Genomic DNA, 18,760 nt, shown 5'->3' on the forward strand with positions numbered 1-18,760 from the left:
TCTCCCCTATGCAGTTGCCTCTCATTGCTCATACACTGGATTTTCATCACATTTTCTTGTCTGTAGAAGTAATATATTACTTGCTAAATGTCATCTGTTTGATAAATAGGAGTTTCAAAACATGATTTCATGACATTTTCAGTGGTCAAAATGCTGAAAATCTCTGCATAAAACTCGCTGCAGCCAAGCTGTGAGGAAGGCTTTGTATTGCAGTGGAGATTGTTGGAGAGAAAGTGGTGGCCTATATTTGGCTGAGCCTTCCCTGTGGTGTGTCGGGGTGGTATAATCCGTAGCTTTCCAGGTTAAAACTCAGTTTTTCATAGGCCCCTGGTTGGGGTGAGGAGATGGTGATTCAGCTCAAGGAAACGAATTCACCCAAATGCTGCCTGGTCATGGTTACTGTTGTGGAATGCCTTCTCTTCCAAGCTTGTGCTAGGCATATAGCTCTCATGATCGCTCATCCTTATGATGCATCGTCACAGTACTGGTTATTCCCATTACAGATGGAGAAGCAGAGGCCTGAGAGGTTTTACAATTTTTTGAAACCATCTCAAAAGTGGTGGGACAAGGATTTAAATCCAGTCTGTCCCCCTCTGAAGACTACTCTGTCCCACTTAGCCACCCTGCCATCTAGTTATGTGAGCTGTTTCTCCATGGGAGTTCCACTGGCAGCATAATTGGTACTGGATGTTGGTGGATAAATTCCCTTTAGAAACTAGGTTTTGGAGCAGAATGATGAGTGAACTTAAACTAGAAATCAAGGCGAATGTTGTTAAAAAGCTTTGTACACCCAGCCTATCCAGGCTATTGTGACATCTTGCTGGATGCCATGAACATTCTGGTGGTGATACCAAGGAAGATTTCTTAATATCTATCATCTTGGTTAATTCTGAATCCACACTTCACCTGTGAAATCAAATTCACGTCTTGTTCCATTTTTCATCATTTAAGAGTACTTGGTAGTTAGGCTTGTTTATAATTTGACCTTAGTTCTTGTTTAGTGTGCAGAGTCAAATTATACCTTTAGAACACAGAGGCAAAATCAAAGTGGATCAACAAATGTAATCGAAGTGGACAGAATAAAAATAACCTCTATTGGTTTAATCTATGTGCCCTGCCCCTTGACAAGTATTTGACACTCATTAGGTGCTCTAATAATCATGACCAGCTGCACAAGCCAGGTGAACAGTATCACCAGGTTCCAATATTAAGGGGCAGATAAGATGTATGGAGAAAGGAGGGCAGCGATATTTGTTGGTAATGAGTAGGCGTCACAAATGGTGACAGACTTTATCTTTTCTAGTTTTCCATGGGCTGGTCATTGATGTTTCAACCACGTACTGAACAGACTGACCTTTGTTTTACTGCTGCCTCCCCAACATGTTTTCATTTTAACCATAACAAGTATTTGACAATATATTACCATAATATATGATTGAGAATATGTCACTCTTTGAGAATGTGTTCAAGGGAATCAATTTCTCACCTCTCTCCTGCCATCCAGATATGTCATGTAGTAGGTAAGATCAAAATAAAATGCATCAAACAATCCATCTTCAGAAATCTTTGCAGGATATAATCCATCAACTTTGAGATAGTCAGTGAGGCTCTTAAAACTAGGTGACTACATACAAAATGAGAACGAATGTCAAATTATAACAAGCCTAACCACCAAGTACCCATGCCATTTTTCCTGGAAAAGCTCTCTTTATCTTTTGGGTTTCAGACTGTATCCTACCTCCCCTGGGAGGCTTTCTCTGGTCCCCCAAATGTGGGGCACATACCCTTCCAGGTGTCCCTACTTGTACCGTGTACAATACCTTTCATACTGATTGCCTTTGCATTGTAATTGTTTCAGTGCTTTTACCCTAACTATATTTTAAGCTCCAAATATGGACAGAAACTGTGTTTTGTGTTTCTTTTGGTTTGCTAAAACTAACAAAATGCAATATACCAGAAATGGGTTGGCTTTTACAATGGGGATTTCTTAACTTACACGTATACAGTACTGAGACTGTGAAAAGTATCCAAATTAAGGCATCAACAGGACAGTACCTCCTCTTGAACACCATCTCCTGGGAATCCTCAGTTCCTTTGTCACATGGCCTGTCATATGGTTACATCTGCTGGTCTCTCCCTTCTCTCCTGGATCTCCTTGCTTCCAACTTCTGACTACAGTGTTTCTATGTGCCCTCTCTTTTAGCTTATCTCTTTTAGCTTCTCTGGGGCCTTTTTCTGTGTAATCTTTGTCTTTTAGTCTTTTATCCTCTTATAAAGAGCTCCAATAAAAGGATTAGGACCTGCCCTGGGGGCACTCCTCAACTGAAATAACCTAATCGAAAGGTCTGACCCACAATAGGTCTACACTCACAAGAATGAATGAGAAGAACATGATCTCTGCTGGGGTACATACCAGTTTCAACATCACACTATTATAGCTCTGGTACATAACACAATATCTTGTACATAGAAGACATTTTGTAAACTTGTACATAGAAGACATTTTGTAAACTATGTGCTAAATAAGAATTGATATCCACATGCCAAACAGTACGAGTAGATAATGGTCTGCCTGGAATAGACAGTGATATTGGTAAATAGTTGAAGGTGAGATTTGTCATGGCAAGCAGGGGATTGATGATTAATGGCTTTGGCTCTGAGTCGGAAAAGGTTGGATTGGACCGTCAACAATAATGCTCCATCTGAGTTTCCTTGGCAGGGCTGTGCAAGGCAGTTTCCTGTGGCAGCAGCAAAGGGCATGGATGGATGTGAGAGGAGACTAGAAGCCATATGACAATTATGATGTGGCAACAGTAGTTCAAACTGAAGGTGAGGAGGCTCGGAACAGGCTGGTGGCTGTAGGAATAACAGGCAATGAATGAATCTGAGATGCTGTATGAAAAAATGAAGAGGGCCTGATAGAAGAAAAAGGTAAAAGATCATTCCTAGTGGAATCTTTCTTTCACTGATTCTGAATTCATTTATTCAGCAAACACTGATGGAACACCAATTGGATATGAACCACCGGAGCGGCAACAGTGATTAAAGTAGACATGTTTCCTTGTGCTTCTGTAGGTGAGGGAGACAGATAATGAAGTAAACCAACAAAGGGTGCCTAGGATAACCAGCAGGGAATGGACTTCACAGGTGAAATGAAATAATTCATGTGTGCCAAGTGTTTTACGCGAATATTTACTGGCTTTTTATTCAAGTGAAAACTCAGTAAATGTTACCAAGTCCCTCTCTCAACCCACCCCTCATGAAAATAAAAGACTCCTTTTGTGTCTCACAGCCATTAAATGAATCACAGGAATAATGGCTATCATATATCTAGTGCCTATCACCTACCAAGTACTGAATCAGGGCTTTGTACACATTAGCTTCTTATAACCACCTTGCAAGATAATTAAGACTATCTTTTAGCACATAAGGAATCGGAAGCTAAAGGAGGTCATACAATTTCTCCAAATTCTTATGTGTACTTAACTCCCAGGGTCATTCTCTTTCTGCATTGTCACAATGTGTTTGTGGTCAACCAGGGTTAAGACAGTCTGCCTTTTGTTAGGTCTGGCCAGCCCTTAAATTTATCTATTCATTTAAGTATCTGCAATGACTAGTAAGTTTCAAGGAGCAACTGGAAGCAATTAGGTATGGCTCAGGTGCCTGCCTCCAGGTATAACTAACCATGTGGTCCTTTCCTGCCTTCCAGTGAGCATCTCTGAATGGGGAGGAAATTTGAATTAGACCCACTTTTGTGATTCTTCCAAGAAAGCTTTTGTTATTTCTATATTTTGAGAAATCTTAGACCACAGAAGAAGCATCTACAAAATTGCTCAACTCAGATTCTGGGTATTCATAGGGTTAGAAGATGAAGAGTCCTGTCTTTGCTGCTTCCTGGATAATGAAATTGAACAAGTCACTTTAACCCACTCTAAGCCTCATTATCTATAAACTAGGAAGATCCAGGAGGTTAATAATAGTTCCTACCTCTCAGAGTGCATTTGAGACTGAATAAGGAAAAGTGGGTGTGTTTTCAACTGGTGGCAATCTTGTCCCTCCTCTCCCAAGGACAGCCCCTCAGCAAAAAGTTTTCTGACTCAAAATGTCAATATTGCCATGGCTGAAAAACCCTGCTATAGGTCGTGCCTACCGTGAGAAGTAATAATAATTAACAACAACAACAAAAAAAACCTAAAATCATCTGGGAATGTGGAATACTTTGAAAACTCCCTTGGAAGTACTGAGATGTATAACACCCAGATGAAAATCCTTCTGGGGTCTTGACTATTTCACTTTTCATCTAAATATTATGAAATCATAAAAGAGTTCCATTTGTCCATTTGGAATATGGGGTGGTGAGGATTTTTGTCAATTAGGAGTTTCACAAAGCTGAATTTGCATCTGATTGCAAGCTCTGGGTTTTCCATTTCGGGAGCAGCTTGCCATACAAAATCTCTTTTGGAAAGGGAGGCCTATTTGTTTTTATGTATTATTTTTTTTTTTTGTAACTTAAAAGCAGCCTGAATTATTAAACCAGTTATTTCCCAAGCCTGCAAATGTTTTCAGCATGTTGCTGTATGTTTCTCCTGAGTCAGCACATAGCATCACATCTTGGAAGACCTCAGTTAGTTAGAACCATTTTCTTAAGATGTTGGTATTTTCCCTTTGACTTATGATATTAGGGGTGCTCATTCTGACAAAAGAGAACATGTGTTGCTCCCAGAACCCTCATTCAAGGCCCTGGTGAGAATTCTGCTCAGCACCAAGAGGTCTACACGATATCAGGATAAAGGAGAGAACAATAGAAACCAAGGGGTCATGTTATATTTCCCCTGGATGCGTTGGACTTTTGCTTACTTCTAGCCAGATAGCCAAACCAAAAGGTAAATCCTCCAACCCACATTTTACGAGAGAAAGGGAGTACTTTGAGATACAACTAAAAAATTCTTTCTCTGCTTCGAAGCCAAATGCTTTTACAAGAGGCAGAGGAAAAAAAATCCCACCCGAGTCAAATTGATGAAAACCAGTCAAAATACAGCATTGTTGTGGCTGATCCAGCTTTCCCGGCTGGCCCCCAAACACGGAAGGTGTCTTCAGGCATCGCCATCAACTCTGATTAAACTGGATTTCTGTGTCAACTGCTTGAAAGCTGCAGTTCCAGACCATGCATTTCCTGAGAATATTATTGAAAATTATCAGGCCTGTTTTCTTCATTACCAGGAGTCTGAAAAAAATGACCTGCAAAAAAAAAAAAAAAAACAAAGCTTTCTATAGCTAGCCCAGGCTGACTTTTAAACAACTGTCCTCAAAGCTCCTGCGTACACCATGTAGAATCTCAGGCGTGGGGGACAGAATACTTGATAATACTCTATGGAAATCTCCACTGAATTCTGCTGGCTCCTGGACTGTGGATGGCCCTCAGTTTAAGTCTGTTCACTTAATAAGCACCCAGAACCTATGATTTGCTTTTAAAGGGAAAATGTGTTTATTCTCAATTTTATTATTTCAAAATATATTTACTGATGCAAAAAGTAGATTTTTTTTTCCTTTTAACACCTAGAATCTGAAATCTTCATAATGGAATCATGAAATCATATGCTGTGAGCACAGAAAAGGACCTAGCTTATCATCTAACTCAGTTTAAAAGACCCAGGTAGGCGTCTAAGGCACCCAAGCTAATTTTGCCAGAATGGGGGAAAAACAGGCCGGGCCAGAGGTCTTTGCACCATAATACACTTGACAGCAGTCATCTTTCAGATTTTCAACTCTTGTCTTTGTTGTTTTCATCTAAGACTAGACTGCTCAGCTCTTATTTCTCCTGATATTCCTAACAGTTCATTTATAACTCCTGCCCCCTTTCCACAACTGACTTTGAAGAGTCTTGGATTCATTTAGGTTTTGATTAGTGGTAATTATTTACCTGTCAGACCCCAGCTGGACTGCATTGCCAAAGCTGAGACACACAGTTTTGCTTCCAGTGACTGCTTCCAAACAATTAAATCAGCACCTGTGTAAATATGTAATATTTGGCGATAAAAGAAAAGTGATTAGGCAACAGAAATGGAATTGAACTGGCAAAAAAAAACCAAAAACCACATAGGGACTATTTCCCTCTTGGGGACATTTCACACATGCCTTTAAGCATCTCTGATCTCAAGAACAAGATCAGGTTATTTTCCCAGTCCTCCTACACCTTGTTTATTTGGAAAATATAGTTAATCTGATATCACTAGATTCAGTTTGTTTGCAAACATTAACATTTTAAAGTAAACATCATCTGTAAGCTGAAAGGAAGAAATTCAAATAGGGTGAAAAACTGGTAGTTTTCTTTTCCAAAGCCCAAATGTCTATCTTGGAACACTGACAATTGTCTCATCTTGGACAGTGATAACTCTGAATTTAGAACTTCTGTGATAGGATTAGGAGCATAGAATAGTGGAAGGAGCTGGAGCTTTGTGACTGGCTAGACCAGGGGTTTGAATCCTAACTGGTTCCAAATTTGTAAAAAGGGCATCATTCCCGACCTTATATGTCATACCACATATAAAGTACCAAGCATGGTCCCTGTTCAAGCATTCATTATGCCCCTACTCCATAATTCTAGGCCAGAAAATCCATTATCTTTGGGCAAACTCATTAGTGAGCCACAGTCTTAAACTGTTGGTGGTTTTCAAAAATTACTTTCTGATGGAGAATGCTTTTCAGCAATAAGAGGGGCCACCAGAAAGTGATTCTAAAACTTCTTTCTTGTTTGAAAACTTACCCTACCATGCTTTTGAGATTTGTTCCCATAACACAAATTCATGTAGACTAACCCTAAGAAAGGTTTTTTTCAGTGCTACAGTTGAACATAGAAAGATTTTAACATTACCACATCATCAGTTGACTAGGTTTTCACTCTTTCAGCCTGGCTGGTATTTTCAGTTGAAGGACATCCACAGGTTTTACTTCATGGACCCACCCCTGCTAGTTGCATTTACAGAGGGGGTTGTATGCAAAGGCTTAAACTCCTGCTTCATCTCTTCCTTAGCTCTGTGACTTTGGGCAAATAAATTTTTCTCTGTTCTTCGGTTTCTTCAACTACAAAATAGAGATGATGATAACTAACAGGATTATTGAGAGAATTATATGCAAAGGATTTAGAACAGTGACTTGAACAGATAAAGCAGCTAAAAAAATCTTAGTTGTACTTGTGGTTGCTATTATTATTATTGGGTCAAATGTAGGCAGTCAACAATAGAGATGGTCTCGTGGAATGAGCTAGTGTGCATAGCAGAGCATTCAAATTCTCAATCAAATTTTCCCTACTCTAATAGTCATTGATAAAAATTTTATCTCTCATTCATGAAAGTCACTCTTAATTTCATTTAGTTTGAATGCACTGTTTTATTTGTGATTTCTGAATAAGAGAATCAAAAGTGAGAGACTATGGAATGTTATTTGATTATTCATTGAGTCAGATGCTGTTGTATTTGGAGCTTGAGTCTAAAATTAAATAGTACTGGTTTTAAAATCCACACAATCCTAATCTCTCTCTGAATTAAGTCGATGTTCATGCAAGAGGAGGTAAGGGGATAAATAGCAAAAATTGTAAAAAATCAAGGTTTATTTGCTATTGCTTTTTAAATAAACATTTTGGAGCAGGAATATACAATGTTTGAGGATATACATATGACTGCATTCTGTGGAACTAAGTAACTTAAGTTACCCAAAATTATCATTTTGTCCTTGAATAGCATCTTCTTCTTTTGGTGAAAGCTTTTGTTTTCAGAGGTGTTTTGCTGCTGTAAATACGAGCATCCTGAACACCCCAAACTTTCCTGAAGTACAAGGATACACTATTAAGTTGTGACAGCAGAGATAATATAGATTTATAGGTGACTGTGAAAGGAGTTTTAAATACAAAATTCAAAGATAAGAAGGATCATTTTACTTGAAGTTCATTCTTTTACTTCCTAATCCTTTATACAAACTGATCAGTATAAATGAAAAGATGTGGTGGGTTGATTTGCTATGGAGTAGAAGAAGCTCTGTGAATGATTAAGCTTCTTACACGTCTTAAAAATAAATTTACTCTGAAATTCCCATTAAATCCCATTGAATTCACTGAGCAATACGGTCTCTTTGTTTTGTTTAACAGCTATACATTCCCAAGAGTGTTAATGACTCATTGTGCTGGGATTGAGCTTTAATGTGCTTCTTCCCTTAGGCCTCATCACTTATCTAGTCTATTGATTAAGTCTGCACATTGATATACCATGCTCCAATTGGGAGGCTGTATGATAATCATCTCAACAATAACACTGTTAAATCTAAGCAGGGCAATAGATGGCACATTGATAAATAGAAAAGCATGCATTACATTTTTAAAAATATTTTTCGCATTGTGCACTTTGAAAGCCACAGTTCAAATACCCAAATGTCCTTTCCATGAATCCATCAACGTACAATTCTCTAAATTTGCTATATTTTTCATAAGCATGGGTCCAATTTTTCTAGGAAATTGAAGAAATCATTATTCTTCCACATTTTTGGTCAAGTTTAAAATTAACCTTAAATTTTTCCATCTGGTTTAAATATTCTGCCAGTGGCGCTTACACCTGACTTCCTGGTCAATTCCCACTTAAATTTCTGCAGCTGCAAACACTCGGGCAGCTATTGATTCTATGTCTCCTTGCTAAAGGTTACTAACTTCATCAACAATAACGCTGTAAATAACATCTGTTAAGATTCTCTTATTCCTTGTTGCTAACTCATGAAGTACTTTTGTTTTCTGGCTGTTTGATATTATTGACATTCATTTTGCCTCGCACTCTGCAAAGATTTTAGAACTGAATTATTCCTGGTTACTACTACAAAGTTGACACACTTTCAGCTTCTGGATTATGGGTTGGAACCCCCACAACTGATTTTCTTGGCACCAAAACCCACAACTTTTGGTCTGCACAGGCTTTCAGATCATGAAAAGCATAGTTAGAGTTGTTGCTTGAGAAGCTGTGTAGACCCTATACTCTAAATTTCCTCTTGCATCCCTTCACCAATGCATGGCATTCAGGAGCACAGGGTTGGGAAGACACCCTTTAGTTTGCTTTGTTTAGAAGAATTTAAAAAGCAGATTTTTTTTTTAAAGATCTGCATGAGGAACAATTAGTTTATGCATTATGGCATTCATATGAGCTGGAAAATTGTAGACCCAGGGGTCTCTGGTATTGTATGGATGGACACTGCTGTGCCACAAGCTTTCACGGGTGTGCTGCCCAATTGGGAACAGTCTATAAAGTGTTCCTTTTGTACAACGGAGAGTATTCTTTGTCACAGCAACAGCCGTCACTTGTAATGTTGATCTGTGCTGGTGAGGCAACATGATGCAGGTGCCATGTGCACAGTCATAATTTAACAGCAGTAAAAAAGGAGAAGCATAGAATAGCATTTACCTGATGCCAAAAAAGATTGTCTGTTGGTGGAAACTGACAATAACTTTACCCTCTGAATGTATATACCCATATATAGGATTATGTATATGGTATTTTGTATACAGTTAACTTTATTGAAGTATAATTTACATACAACAAATCAAATGTACCCAATTTAAGTGTATAGTTTGAAGAGTTTTGATATATGCATGAGTATATTTAACCATAACCTAAATCAAGACATACAATTTTCAACATACTAAAATGTTCTTTTGGGCCCCTCTAGTCAACCTCCACTCCATTCCCAGCCAGCCATCATTACATTTTCTATCAGTACAGATTAACCTGCTTAAATCTTCATACAAACATAATCGTATAGAATGTACTCTTTTGTGCTTGGCTTCTTTACTCAGTGAAATGTTTTCATTGTTGTTGTTGTTTTCACATGGGCAGGCACTGGGAATTGAACCTGGGTCTCTGGCATGGCAGGCAAGAAGTCTGCCTGTTGAGCCACTGTGGCCCTCCCTTAGCAAAATGTTTTTGAGATATATTTATATCATTGTATGTGTCAGTAAACAATCATATACATGTGGATGTACATATTAATTTCTCTTGAGTTCGTACTTTAGAGAGGAATTAATGGGATCATATATGGCAAGTGTATTTTTAATTTTACAAGAAACTACCAAACTGTGTTCTAAGGTGCCCTATACCATTTTAGACTCTTACCACCTATGTGTGATTTTCCAGTTGCTTTGCATCCTCATCAGTCCTTGGTAATGTTAGTCTGTTAAATTTTAGCCATTTTAGTGGTATCTTATTGTGGTCCAAATTTGCATTTCTGTGATGATTAATCATGTTGCATATCTTCCAATGTTTACTGGCCATTCATATTTCTTTTGTGAACTGTAGGTTAAAATCTTCTGCTCATTTAAAAAGAAAGTGCATTGTCCTTTTATTATTGGCATAAGAGTTTTTATATTCGGGATATGATTCCATTGTTTTATATTTTGAATATCTTCTTTGAATTTGTGACAACTTTTTTTTAATGGTTCTTTTGAAATGCATAAGTTTCCATTTCTCTCATTGCATTCAGATTTTCCGATTTACTTGAATGTATTTATAATAGCTGCTCTAAAGCCCTTGTCTGCTAACTATATCATCTTTGTCATGTCTGGGTCTATTTCTGTTGATTAATCTTTCTCTTGGTTATGCAGAAAAGTTTTTTTTCTTGAACTTTTGCGTGTCTAGTAATTTTTTATTGAATGCTGGGCATTATGAATACAAATTATCAAGTATCTGGATTTTGTTGTCTTCCTTTAAAGAGTATTGGGTTTTGTTTTGGCAAGCATTTGTTTCATATGGATTAATTTGATCCTTGTGAGACTCATTTTAAGTTCTGTTAGTACAGATATGGATTAGTCTTGATTCTAGGAATAATTTCACCTCACCAATGATGGACATTCTGGTGTCTCTACTAAATGTAACATATATTCAGTGATGTTTCTCTACTCTAGCTGGTTGGAACTTGAATGTATCTCAGCCCATTGAGAGGTCTCGTTATTGTTCAGTTTATAGTTCCCCAGAAATTGTTATTTCTCCAGTAGTTGTTCTTTGTACAGCCTGTGGAGTTTGCTCCCACAGTTACTATTCACACAACAACTCAATGGGAACTTTGTGCTTATTTCAGAGGTTATTTCTCAGTTTAGCCCCCTAATCTCCAGTACTCTGACTTGCAGTCATTTCAGCTTCCTCAGTATTTGACCTCTGTCTCTTCTACTCAGAATGACCCGTGTTCTGTCTCATTTCCCCTTCTCTGAGCAGTAGTCTGAAAAGTATCTCAGGGCAAAAACTCAGGCTAGTATAGGCCTCATGTCATTTGTTTACCTTCTCTTGGGGATCACAGTCTTGTACTGCCTGTTGTTCATTGTTTGAAAACAATGGTTTGACATTTTTTATCCATTTTTCTAATTTTTGTTTTGAGGGGGAGGGTGCACTCATTCAATACCATTTAGCTCATTAAGACCAGAAGCAGTATAAGTATGTTTTTAAAGCACAACTAAGGCAGTTATTTCAACACAAATAGGAATATAGCACTAAAGAGCACCCAAATAAATGGTATGGTCATTTTAGATGTGATTTATTTCCTTTGAGAGTAGTAGTCAAAATCAGCTTTGTAATATAAGCCAGAAACACTGATGGAGATGTTATTTTTCAGATGGTGACTGTTTGTGAGTTCTGTTGTATATGGGAACCACCTTCATTATAATTTACTTAAATATTTTAAGATGACCTGCTTGTAATTTAAATCTATTTGGAAAGTACACTCTACAACACTATCATACACAGCTTTTAGAAGTTAATTATATTCTTCTAATGCACATTAAAATAAACAAATGACTCTTAAAAAAGAAATAATATGTATCTTTGGGCTACTGAAGGCATCTTATATACTACCAGAGATACTTTTCTCCTCTTGGTCTTACTAGAATAGAAAATACTGGATGAAGCAAGGACTGAATGAAGAATTATGATAGGTAATGGAGATGAAAAATACAATAACCACTTTTCATTTGTAGTTTCCCATAAAATCATAAAACTGTTTAAAAAAAAAACCACCTGTTTACCTGTTAAAAAACATACAGAGTAATTTCACCTTTTAATTTCACAGATGGGGAAACAGTTTCAATAGATGGACTAGTCCTTGCCCAAAGCCTCACAGCCAATTAGTTGATTCAACATATAGTTAGTGATCAGTGTCTGCCTAAAGACCAGGCAATCTTCTAGGAATTGGGAATAAAATAACAAACAAAACAGACAAAAATCCTTGCCCTTTTGGAGCTTATAGTCTAGTGAGCAATAGAACCCTTTTTTTTTTATTCCACATCCAGTGACATATTATTTAATAGCCTATTCACAACAGAAGGGAATTCCGAAATGTTTTAATACCTGTACCCCTCTGTAGAAATACCTGTATACAACTGTGGTATTTGCTCTATGTAAAATCAGCCAAATTCAGATCTAAAAGGTGCCAACTCACATGATAACACTTCGTACTTTCTAATGGGGCTATTTCTCATGCTTTGAGCTTTACCCCTAAACAAGAAAGAAAATCTCTTGCTTTTGTGTAAGTGCCCGTGACCTATTACAGTTTGTAATTTAGGACATTCTAGGATGTAGTTAGTGTCTGGTGCAACACACATCTGTACCTTTTGGCTTCTTATCTAGCGTCACCGTCTGTTCTTACCATCCTTTGGTCCCTCTGAATATATCATTCATCCAAGGTGTTTGTTCTGTCTATCCCTGTCAGTTCCTCTATCCTGGCTGTATCTTCCTGTAGACCTGGAAAGTCTTACACACCAAGCCCTTTCTAGTTTGGGGAATTAAAGACTCTCCTCTGACATTCCAATCTTGAAAGTTGAGTCTGCTCCTGACAACTTTGATGTTTTTCACAGGCACACACCACCCCCAGAGAAGCAGTAAGGGTAGGATGGAAGAAATCATCAGAAATGAGTTTGGGCACTCGGTTGAGTCTCTCCTTTTTGTCTTTAGATCAGTGAATTAACGAAAGCTGCGATGAACTCATGGAGTTTTCGGCCTTTTGAATTCCCAGACATCTTCAAATTGTCTTTGAAGAATGCTATTTTACAATGTGTGTTTTTCCTATGAAAAGGAGAAAAACAGAGAAAGTTTTGGTTAGCTGATAGTTGAGATGCGGTGATAGCTCTCTTTTATTGAGGATCTGCTATGTCCTAGTCATTGTGCTAGGTACTTTAAATGCTTTTTACCACTTTTGGCCTTTACGATGATCCAGTGGGAAATGAACAAATGAGGAAGCAGAAGCTTGGAGAGCTCACTTAGCATCCCTGATATCAAACTGACAATATGAAGAAGTTGAGATTCAGTTTCTTCTGACTAGAATTCGCTAGTTAGTAACTATTGTTTATCTGAAACCTTTCTATAATATAGCTAATTAATATCAATATCAGGGTAAAATCATGAATACAAAAATACATGCAAACTATTGTTCTTAATTTTTTCTTAGCCCATTCATTTTATAGCTGGAAAAATTGAGGTAGAGAGACTGTCAGATTTGCCTCAAAATCCCAAAGTGAAATAATGGCCATGTGAATCAGAGTCCCAGTCTTCTGAATTTTATTCCAAGCTTCATTTCCAACCCAGCATTTTTTTTTTAATTTTTTTTTGCATGGACCAAACTCCAATCCTGCATTTTAATTTCAAAAGAAAACTGTTCATCTTTGGATTGGGTTGAATTGTTTGGTTAAACCCCGGTGTGAACAGTTAAGGCAAAGATTTTAAGGGTAGGGTTTTAACATTGATATTATAAAATATTGAAGTTTTAGTTCCAAAGATATTTATTGAAATATTTATTGAATGACCCTCCACTGATTACATTATACCAGTTTTCTCCATAGAGATCTCAAATAAACCCTTCTATTACCAGACCAAAACAAAGGAGAAAATACCCTCTTCAAATTCAAGGAAATTGTCTTAGCTTTTCCAGATTAACCCTCTGATCATGAAAGATGTATGCGTATGTAACAGGTGATAATGTAATAGGAAATGCCTCTTTCCTCCAATGCCCTGTTAGGATATGCCGTTTGGAAGAAAAAGGAATTAATTTAATTGGAGCCACATAATCATCAAAAACAATCTTGTTTCAGTCACCAACCCTGCAAATGCAATTATGGTCAATTCTCTTGAGTCTGTGCTAATGGGAGGAGAGTGTAACATGGATGGTTGACAGGCTCAGATAATCTACATAACTGACTTTCAATATCCCCACCACCACCCGCCCCAAAACTCTTTACCAGAGTTGCTAGCAAGTAATGGAAATTGCTGATTCTAGTTTCCTTCCTCTCCTCCCCACACCTGGAGCCCGCAACCCCAGTCACCCTTCCATGAAGACTTTAGTGAGCAAAGAAATGGCCAAAAAGCTGTGGGAGAAAGAATAGAAGGAAAGTCTATCAGTCCATGAATAAATAAGAACTAGTTTAAGGAAACCCTTCTGAGATGGCAGTTCCTGCTACTTGTACTTGTTTTGATCAATATTTTCATCACATGCTGATGTGATGCTTGCACAATAAGCACATTTCAAATACAATTTTATTTTATTAAATTCTAATTGCCTAAAGTAAAAAACTAATTCATCGTCTTTTTTTAATTAAAAAATTGGAAAATGGCACATGGTTGGAGTTCTTTGATCTTTGTCTCAAAAGGGCCCCAACCGCCCTGATACTTTATTAATATATAAAATGTCTGTTGCTCAATCTGTCCAGGTTTTTTCTATGTATTTATGTAGAAATTTAGTCAGAGGAAGCAAGCATGTTCTTGTGTTTTTTTTTTCAGTAAGTAATATATTATCTGTAGCATTTAGCTATGTGTTGTGTTGCCCAAATCCCACTTGAGTGAAGGAGTGGTTGTTCCATCTGGAAATATTGTCAGCAGCATCTTCAGCTTGTAGCCTCTTCAGGGGCTGCCTCAACCTCATAATTCCACCTCACCCTCAGCTTCACCCCTTCACAGGCAGCCAGCATTCCAGTGACTGATCAATGTAATTTGCCATCTTGGCCCAACTCAGGATAGCTTAGAATGGCCTCACTAGATTTAGAGTTCCCCGTAAGGCTGCTGCTGTTGGGGTTTGCTTGCAGCTCAACTTCTCCCGCTGCTGAGTTCTGCTTCCTCAGGTGTTGATCCCAAGAATATTCCTAATAAACATCCTGCAATACAAACCCCATCTCAGCGTCTGCTTTCCAGGAAACTCATCCTATATGATGCAGGAAGACACTTGCTTATTTTTTGACTCACTGGCAAGTCTTAGAAATCTCAGTTGCTAGTAAACATACATCTATGTCATTCTTTTAATGTTTATGTAGAGTTTTTTGTTAGAAACTGGGTAGTTCTTCATCAAACTCTGGTTCGCTTTCTTCCTGAGCCTATGTCTGACTGCACTGCAGTTAGGTGTGGTGTGACCAGGTCACTGAGTTCTGTCCAATAGATTGCAGAGATCTGATCAATAAGAACCACACTAAAGGGGGGGTACCAGTGTAGTTCAGTGGTAGACTTCTTGCCTGCCATGCGGGAGACCTGGGTTCGATTCCAGGCCCAGACACTTCCCCAAAAACGAACAAACAAAGAAAAAGTAAAAATTTCAACAAATGGTGCTGCAATAATGGGATACTTACATGGAAAAAGAAGGACATGTGATCCCTACCATACAGCATACAAAACAAACAAAAAAAAAACAACACGTGAAATCTTCCATGTTCTTTCTTATTACCCCTGTGCCAGCGAGATGCAAAGGTTCTAGTAGATAATTCCAAGATCCTAGGTGGTAGCAGAGCCACACGATGAAAGAAAGCTCGCTCACTGAATCACCACACAGGGGGCTCTCTATGACCCTTCACACTGAATGGTTAAGCTGTTGAAATATTTAAGATTATTATTGTTATTATTATTATTTTTTGCATGGGCAGGCACTGGAAATCGAATCTGGGTCTCCGGCATGGCAGGTGAGAAGTCTGCCTGCTGAGCCACTGTCACACCACCCTTAAAGTCATCTTTATAGGAATTAACCTTCCCTGCTTAAAGGAAAGAGTCTTTTAGCTATTTTCAGTTTCTCACTATTCTATAGCATACTGTTCTGAAGGTTTTGTACATGTCTCCCTGAGTGTGGATGTTTCTCTTTCGTAAATACAAAACAGTGAAGGCTTGTGAGATGCACAAGCTTTAAAATTAAATACTTTTTTTTTTTTTTTTTTTTACCATTTTCCAAAGTGGTTATACCGTTATATTCCCTCTAGAAATGCACAGGAATACCTCATTTCTCATATTTTAGCAAACAGGAGATCAGCAAAGGGAAACTGCCAATTCGGGTGAAAAAATTGTCGTATGCATTTGAATTTTAATTAGTTTTATAGCTCAAATTCTAGTACATAATGTTAATAACAATAGTAGACACTTGACATTTGCAGTTTAGTGTCTTTGAAAGTAGCCCCTAAATTCATGCCATGGAGGCGCTCAGTGTTTTGCTAAATTGTGTGTATCGAGGCTGATGCATTACCTGTGTGTGTCTAACTATTATATGAGCCTAACCTGAAACCCAGAATTTATCTTACATAGCTGGCTGTTTCCTCTTCCTTATTGAGACAAAAAAATAGCTATAGTCATACTGGCTTCTATTTATTGTATATGTAATATATGCCAGGTACTGTGATAAGCATTTGATCCCTATTAATTTATTTGAGCCTCACAGTAGCCCTCTAACTATAAGTTAATATCATCTCCTTTTTTTTTTTTTCAGGTGAGAAAACTGAGGTCAGGATAAAACCTTTTGCAGATGAGAGCGTTAAAATAGAAGGCTAGGTCTGACTCCAGGGACAGGTCTGTTTTCTTTTACCGTAGATTACCTGCATACAACTCTCATTCAGCGTCAAGGTATCATGTAAATTATTCAATTAAATTCTTACTGTATTTATTGGAACAAATTAAGGGCAGTAGTTGTCTTTGCATATCTGAGGGCTAACCAGGTTATTAGGAGGTATCCCTGATGAATGTCGAGGGCTAATTTTAATGGGTTAAATTGTATGCAGGGAAATTAAATTTTCTGACTCAGCTTTGCCAAGCAGCGACATTGGTGTTGCCCATAAGTGTTTTTAAAAGTTTTTTTTTTAAATGGTAAATAGAAATAACAATAAAAATCTCCATTCTGGATGGCTGCTTGCAAAGCAGCTGCAATCTCTTGGCCGAATCACATCTTGCTCAATGCCCCTTCTTGACCTTCCTTTGTCCTCAAACTGAACATAATGCAGAGGAGGTCTGAGTGGGTCTGGGACAAGATGGAATTTGGACCAGTTGTTTTCAAAGGTTACATTAGAAACTCAAAAGGCTATAAAAGGGGTGGCTGTGAAAACTGCCTTCTACACATCGCATTACGCGTCAGTACCAGGCAAACACCATCGGAGTGGAGCTGGTAGCACACAAATCTTCCCAAGATGAACAAAATGTGGGATCCTGTAGATGAGACACAAGAGCCTATTTGACTTCTGAATTTCTTCCATTTTTGTGGCTTTTGAGGTTGCAGTAGAATTCAAACCTCTCTGGCTTCGAGGCCATCTATTCTTAACAAACTACAATTTCCTGTGTCAGCAAAGTAAAGTTTTTATTTAAAAATAATTTGAGGGCAATTAGATGAAATAATTTTCACTGACTATAAATGAATTACGTTAGATTTCACTTAAAATATACAAAGGTCAAAATATGTGGATGAAACTTTAACAATGGACTGATTTGGGGCTTTCTCCAGCCTCACCACGTTAGGAAACACTGTAAAGCCTGTACTTGGTTAAGGGCAGGAGGGCAGGGCAGGAAGGACACAAGGGACTATGTGAGTATATATAATCATGGCTTAAATTTGGTCTCCTCTCAAGCAAATACGTCCCTCTAAAGCTGTCATCCTCTCTCGAAAATGATATGTGTTCGTGCATTTAACCAAAATCTGTGCTTATTACATGTCAGGCCCAGTTAGATGCTTGGCTCTACATCAGGGCACAGAATAGACACAATCTCTTATCTTTGGGGGCTACAGAGGAGAGAAAAGGAAATGCATAACTAAAAGTAACTGGCTATGAACAAGTATTTGCACTTGAGATAGTGGCTATGGAAGAAAGTGATTAGAGCATCATGAAGAATATATGGGAGACCTATTTAGAAAATGTCCTCAGGGGATTTGTGTCTAAGGAGCTACTGTTTGAATGGAGACAGATGTGCAGAATGAGACAAGTGAAACTACTCAGGCTTGCAGGGTGGCCGGCATGAAGACCCTGAAACAGCCAAGAGCTTGAGCTGAATGGAAGCGATGGCTAGAGGATCCTGGGGCAATGGGAGAGTGGCTCAAGTGGAGGTTGGGAAGGGAGAAACAAACCAGATCATCCCAGACAATGGAATGGCACCCAGGAGTTTTAAGCAAGGCAGTGAGTGACATGGTCTGATTTACATTTTAGAACTAACTATCCAACTGCAAAATGCATGCTCTGTGTGAGGAAGGAGAGAGACTGGGGAAAGGACTATAGGAGAAACAGGGAACTGAGACAGTGGGCAATTGCCATAGTTGAAATGCAGCAGCACAGAGGAGCGAAAGTGAGATATATTTACTTATCTGTTCCCGTGTACTCATTTGGACCTCCATCAAAGCTGACACGTATGTGAAATGTTTGTATAAATCGATAGCATTGCATGAATTCCATTAAGCATTCTCAGGGGATATAACAATTAGGGAGGCTGGAAGAACATTACCGTGATGTTCAGAGCTGTCAGTTGTCAAAGAC

General features: G+C 38.2%; 1 long non-coding RNA gene across 1 annotated transcript; it reads right to left on the reverse strand.

Annotated features, from left to right (window-relative positions):
• Positions 1–3,119: 3,119 nt before the first annotated feature.
• On the reverse strand, positions 3,120–13,048 carry LOC143657877 (uncharacterized). Its single transcript, XR_013163004.1, has 4 exons — positions 12,661–13,048; positions 6,872–7,080; positions 5,921–6,007; positions 3,120–5,238 (listed from the first exon to the last, which is right to left on the reverse strand). It is a non-coding gene; the product is annotated as an uncharacterized LOC143657877 (long non-coding RNA).
• Between the last annotated feature and the right edge of the window lie 5,712 nt (positions 13,049–18,760).

Source organism: Tamandua tetradactyla, chromosome 15, assembly GCF_023851605.1.
Source record: "Tamandua tetradactyla isolate mTamTet1 chromosome 15, mTamTet1.pri, whole genome shotgun sequence".
In the NCBI taxonomy this organism is placed as follows: Eukaryota; Metazoa; Chordata; class Mammalia; order Pilosa; family Myrmecophagidae; genus Tamandua; species Tamandua tetradactyla.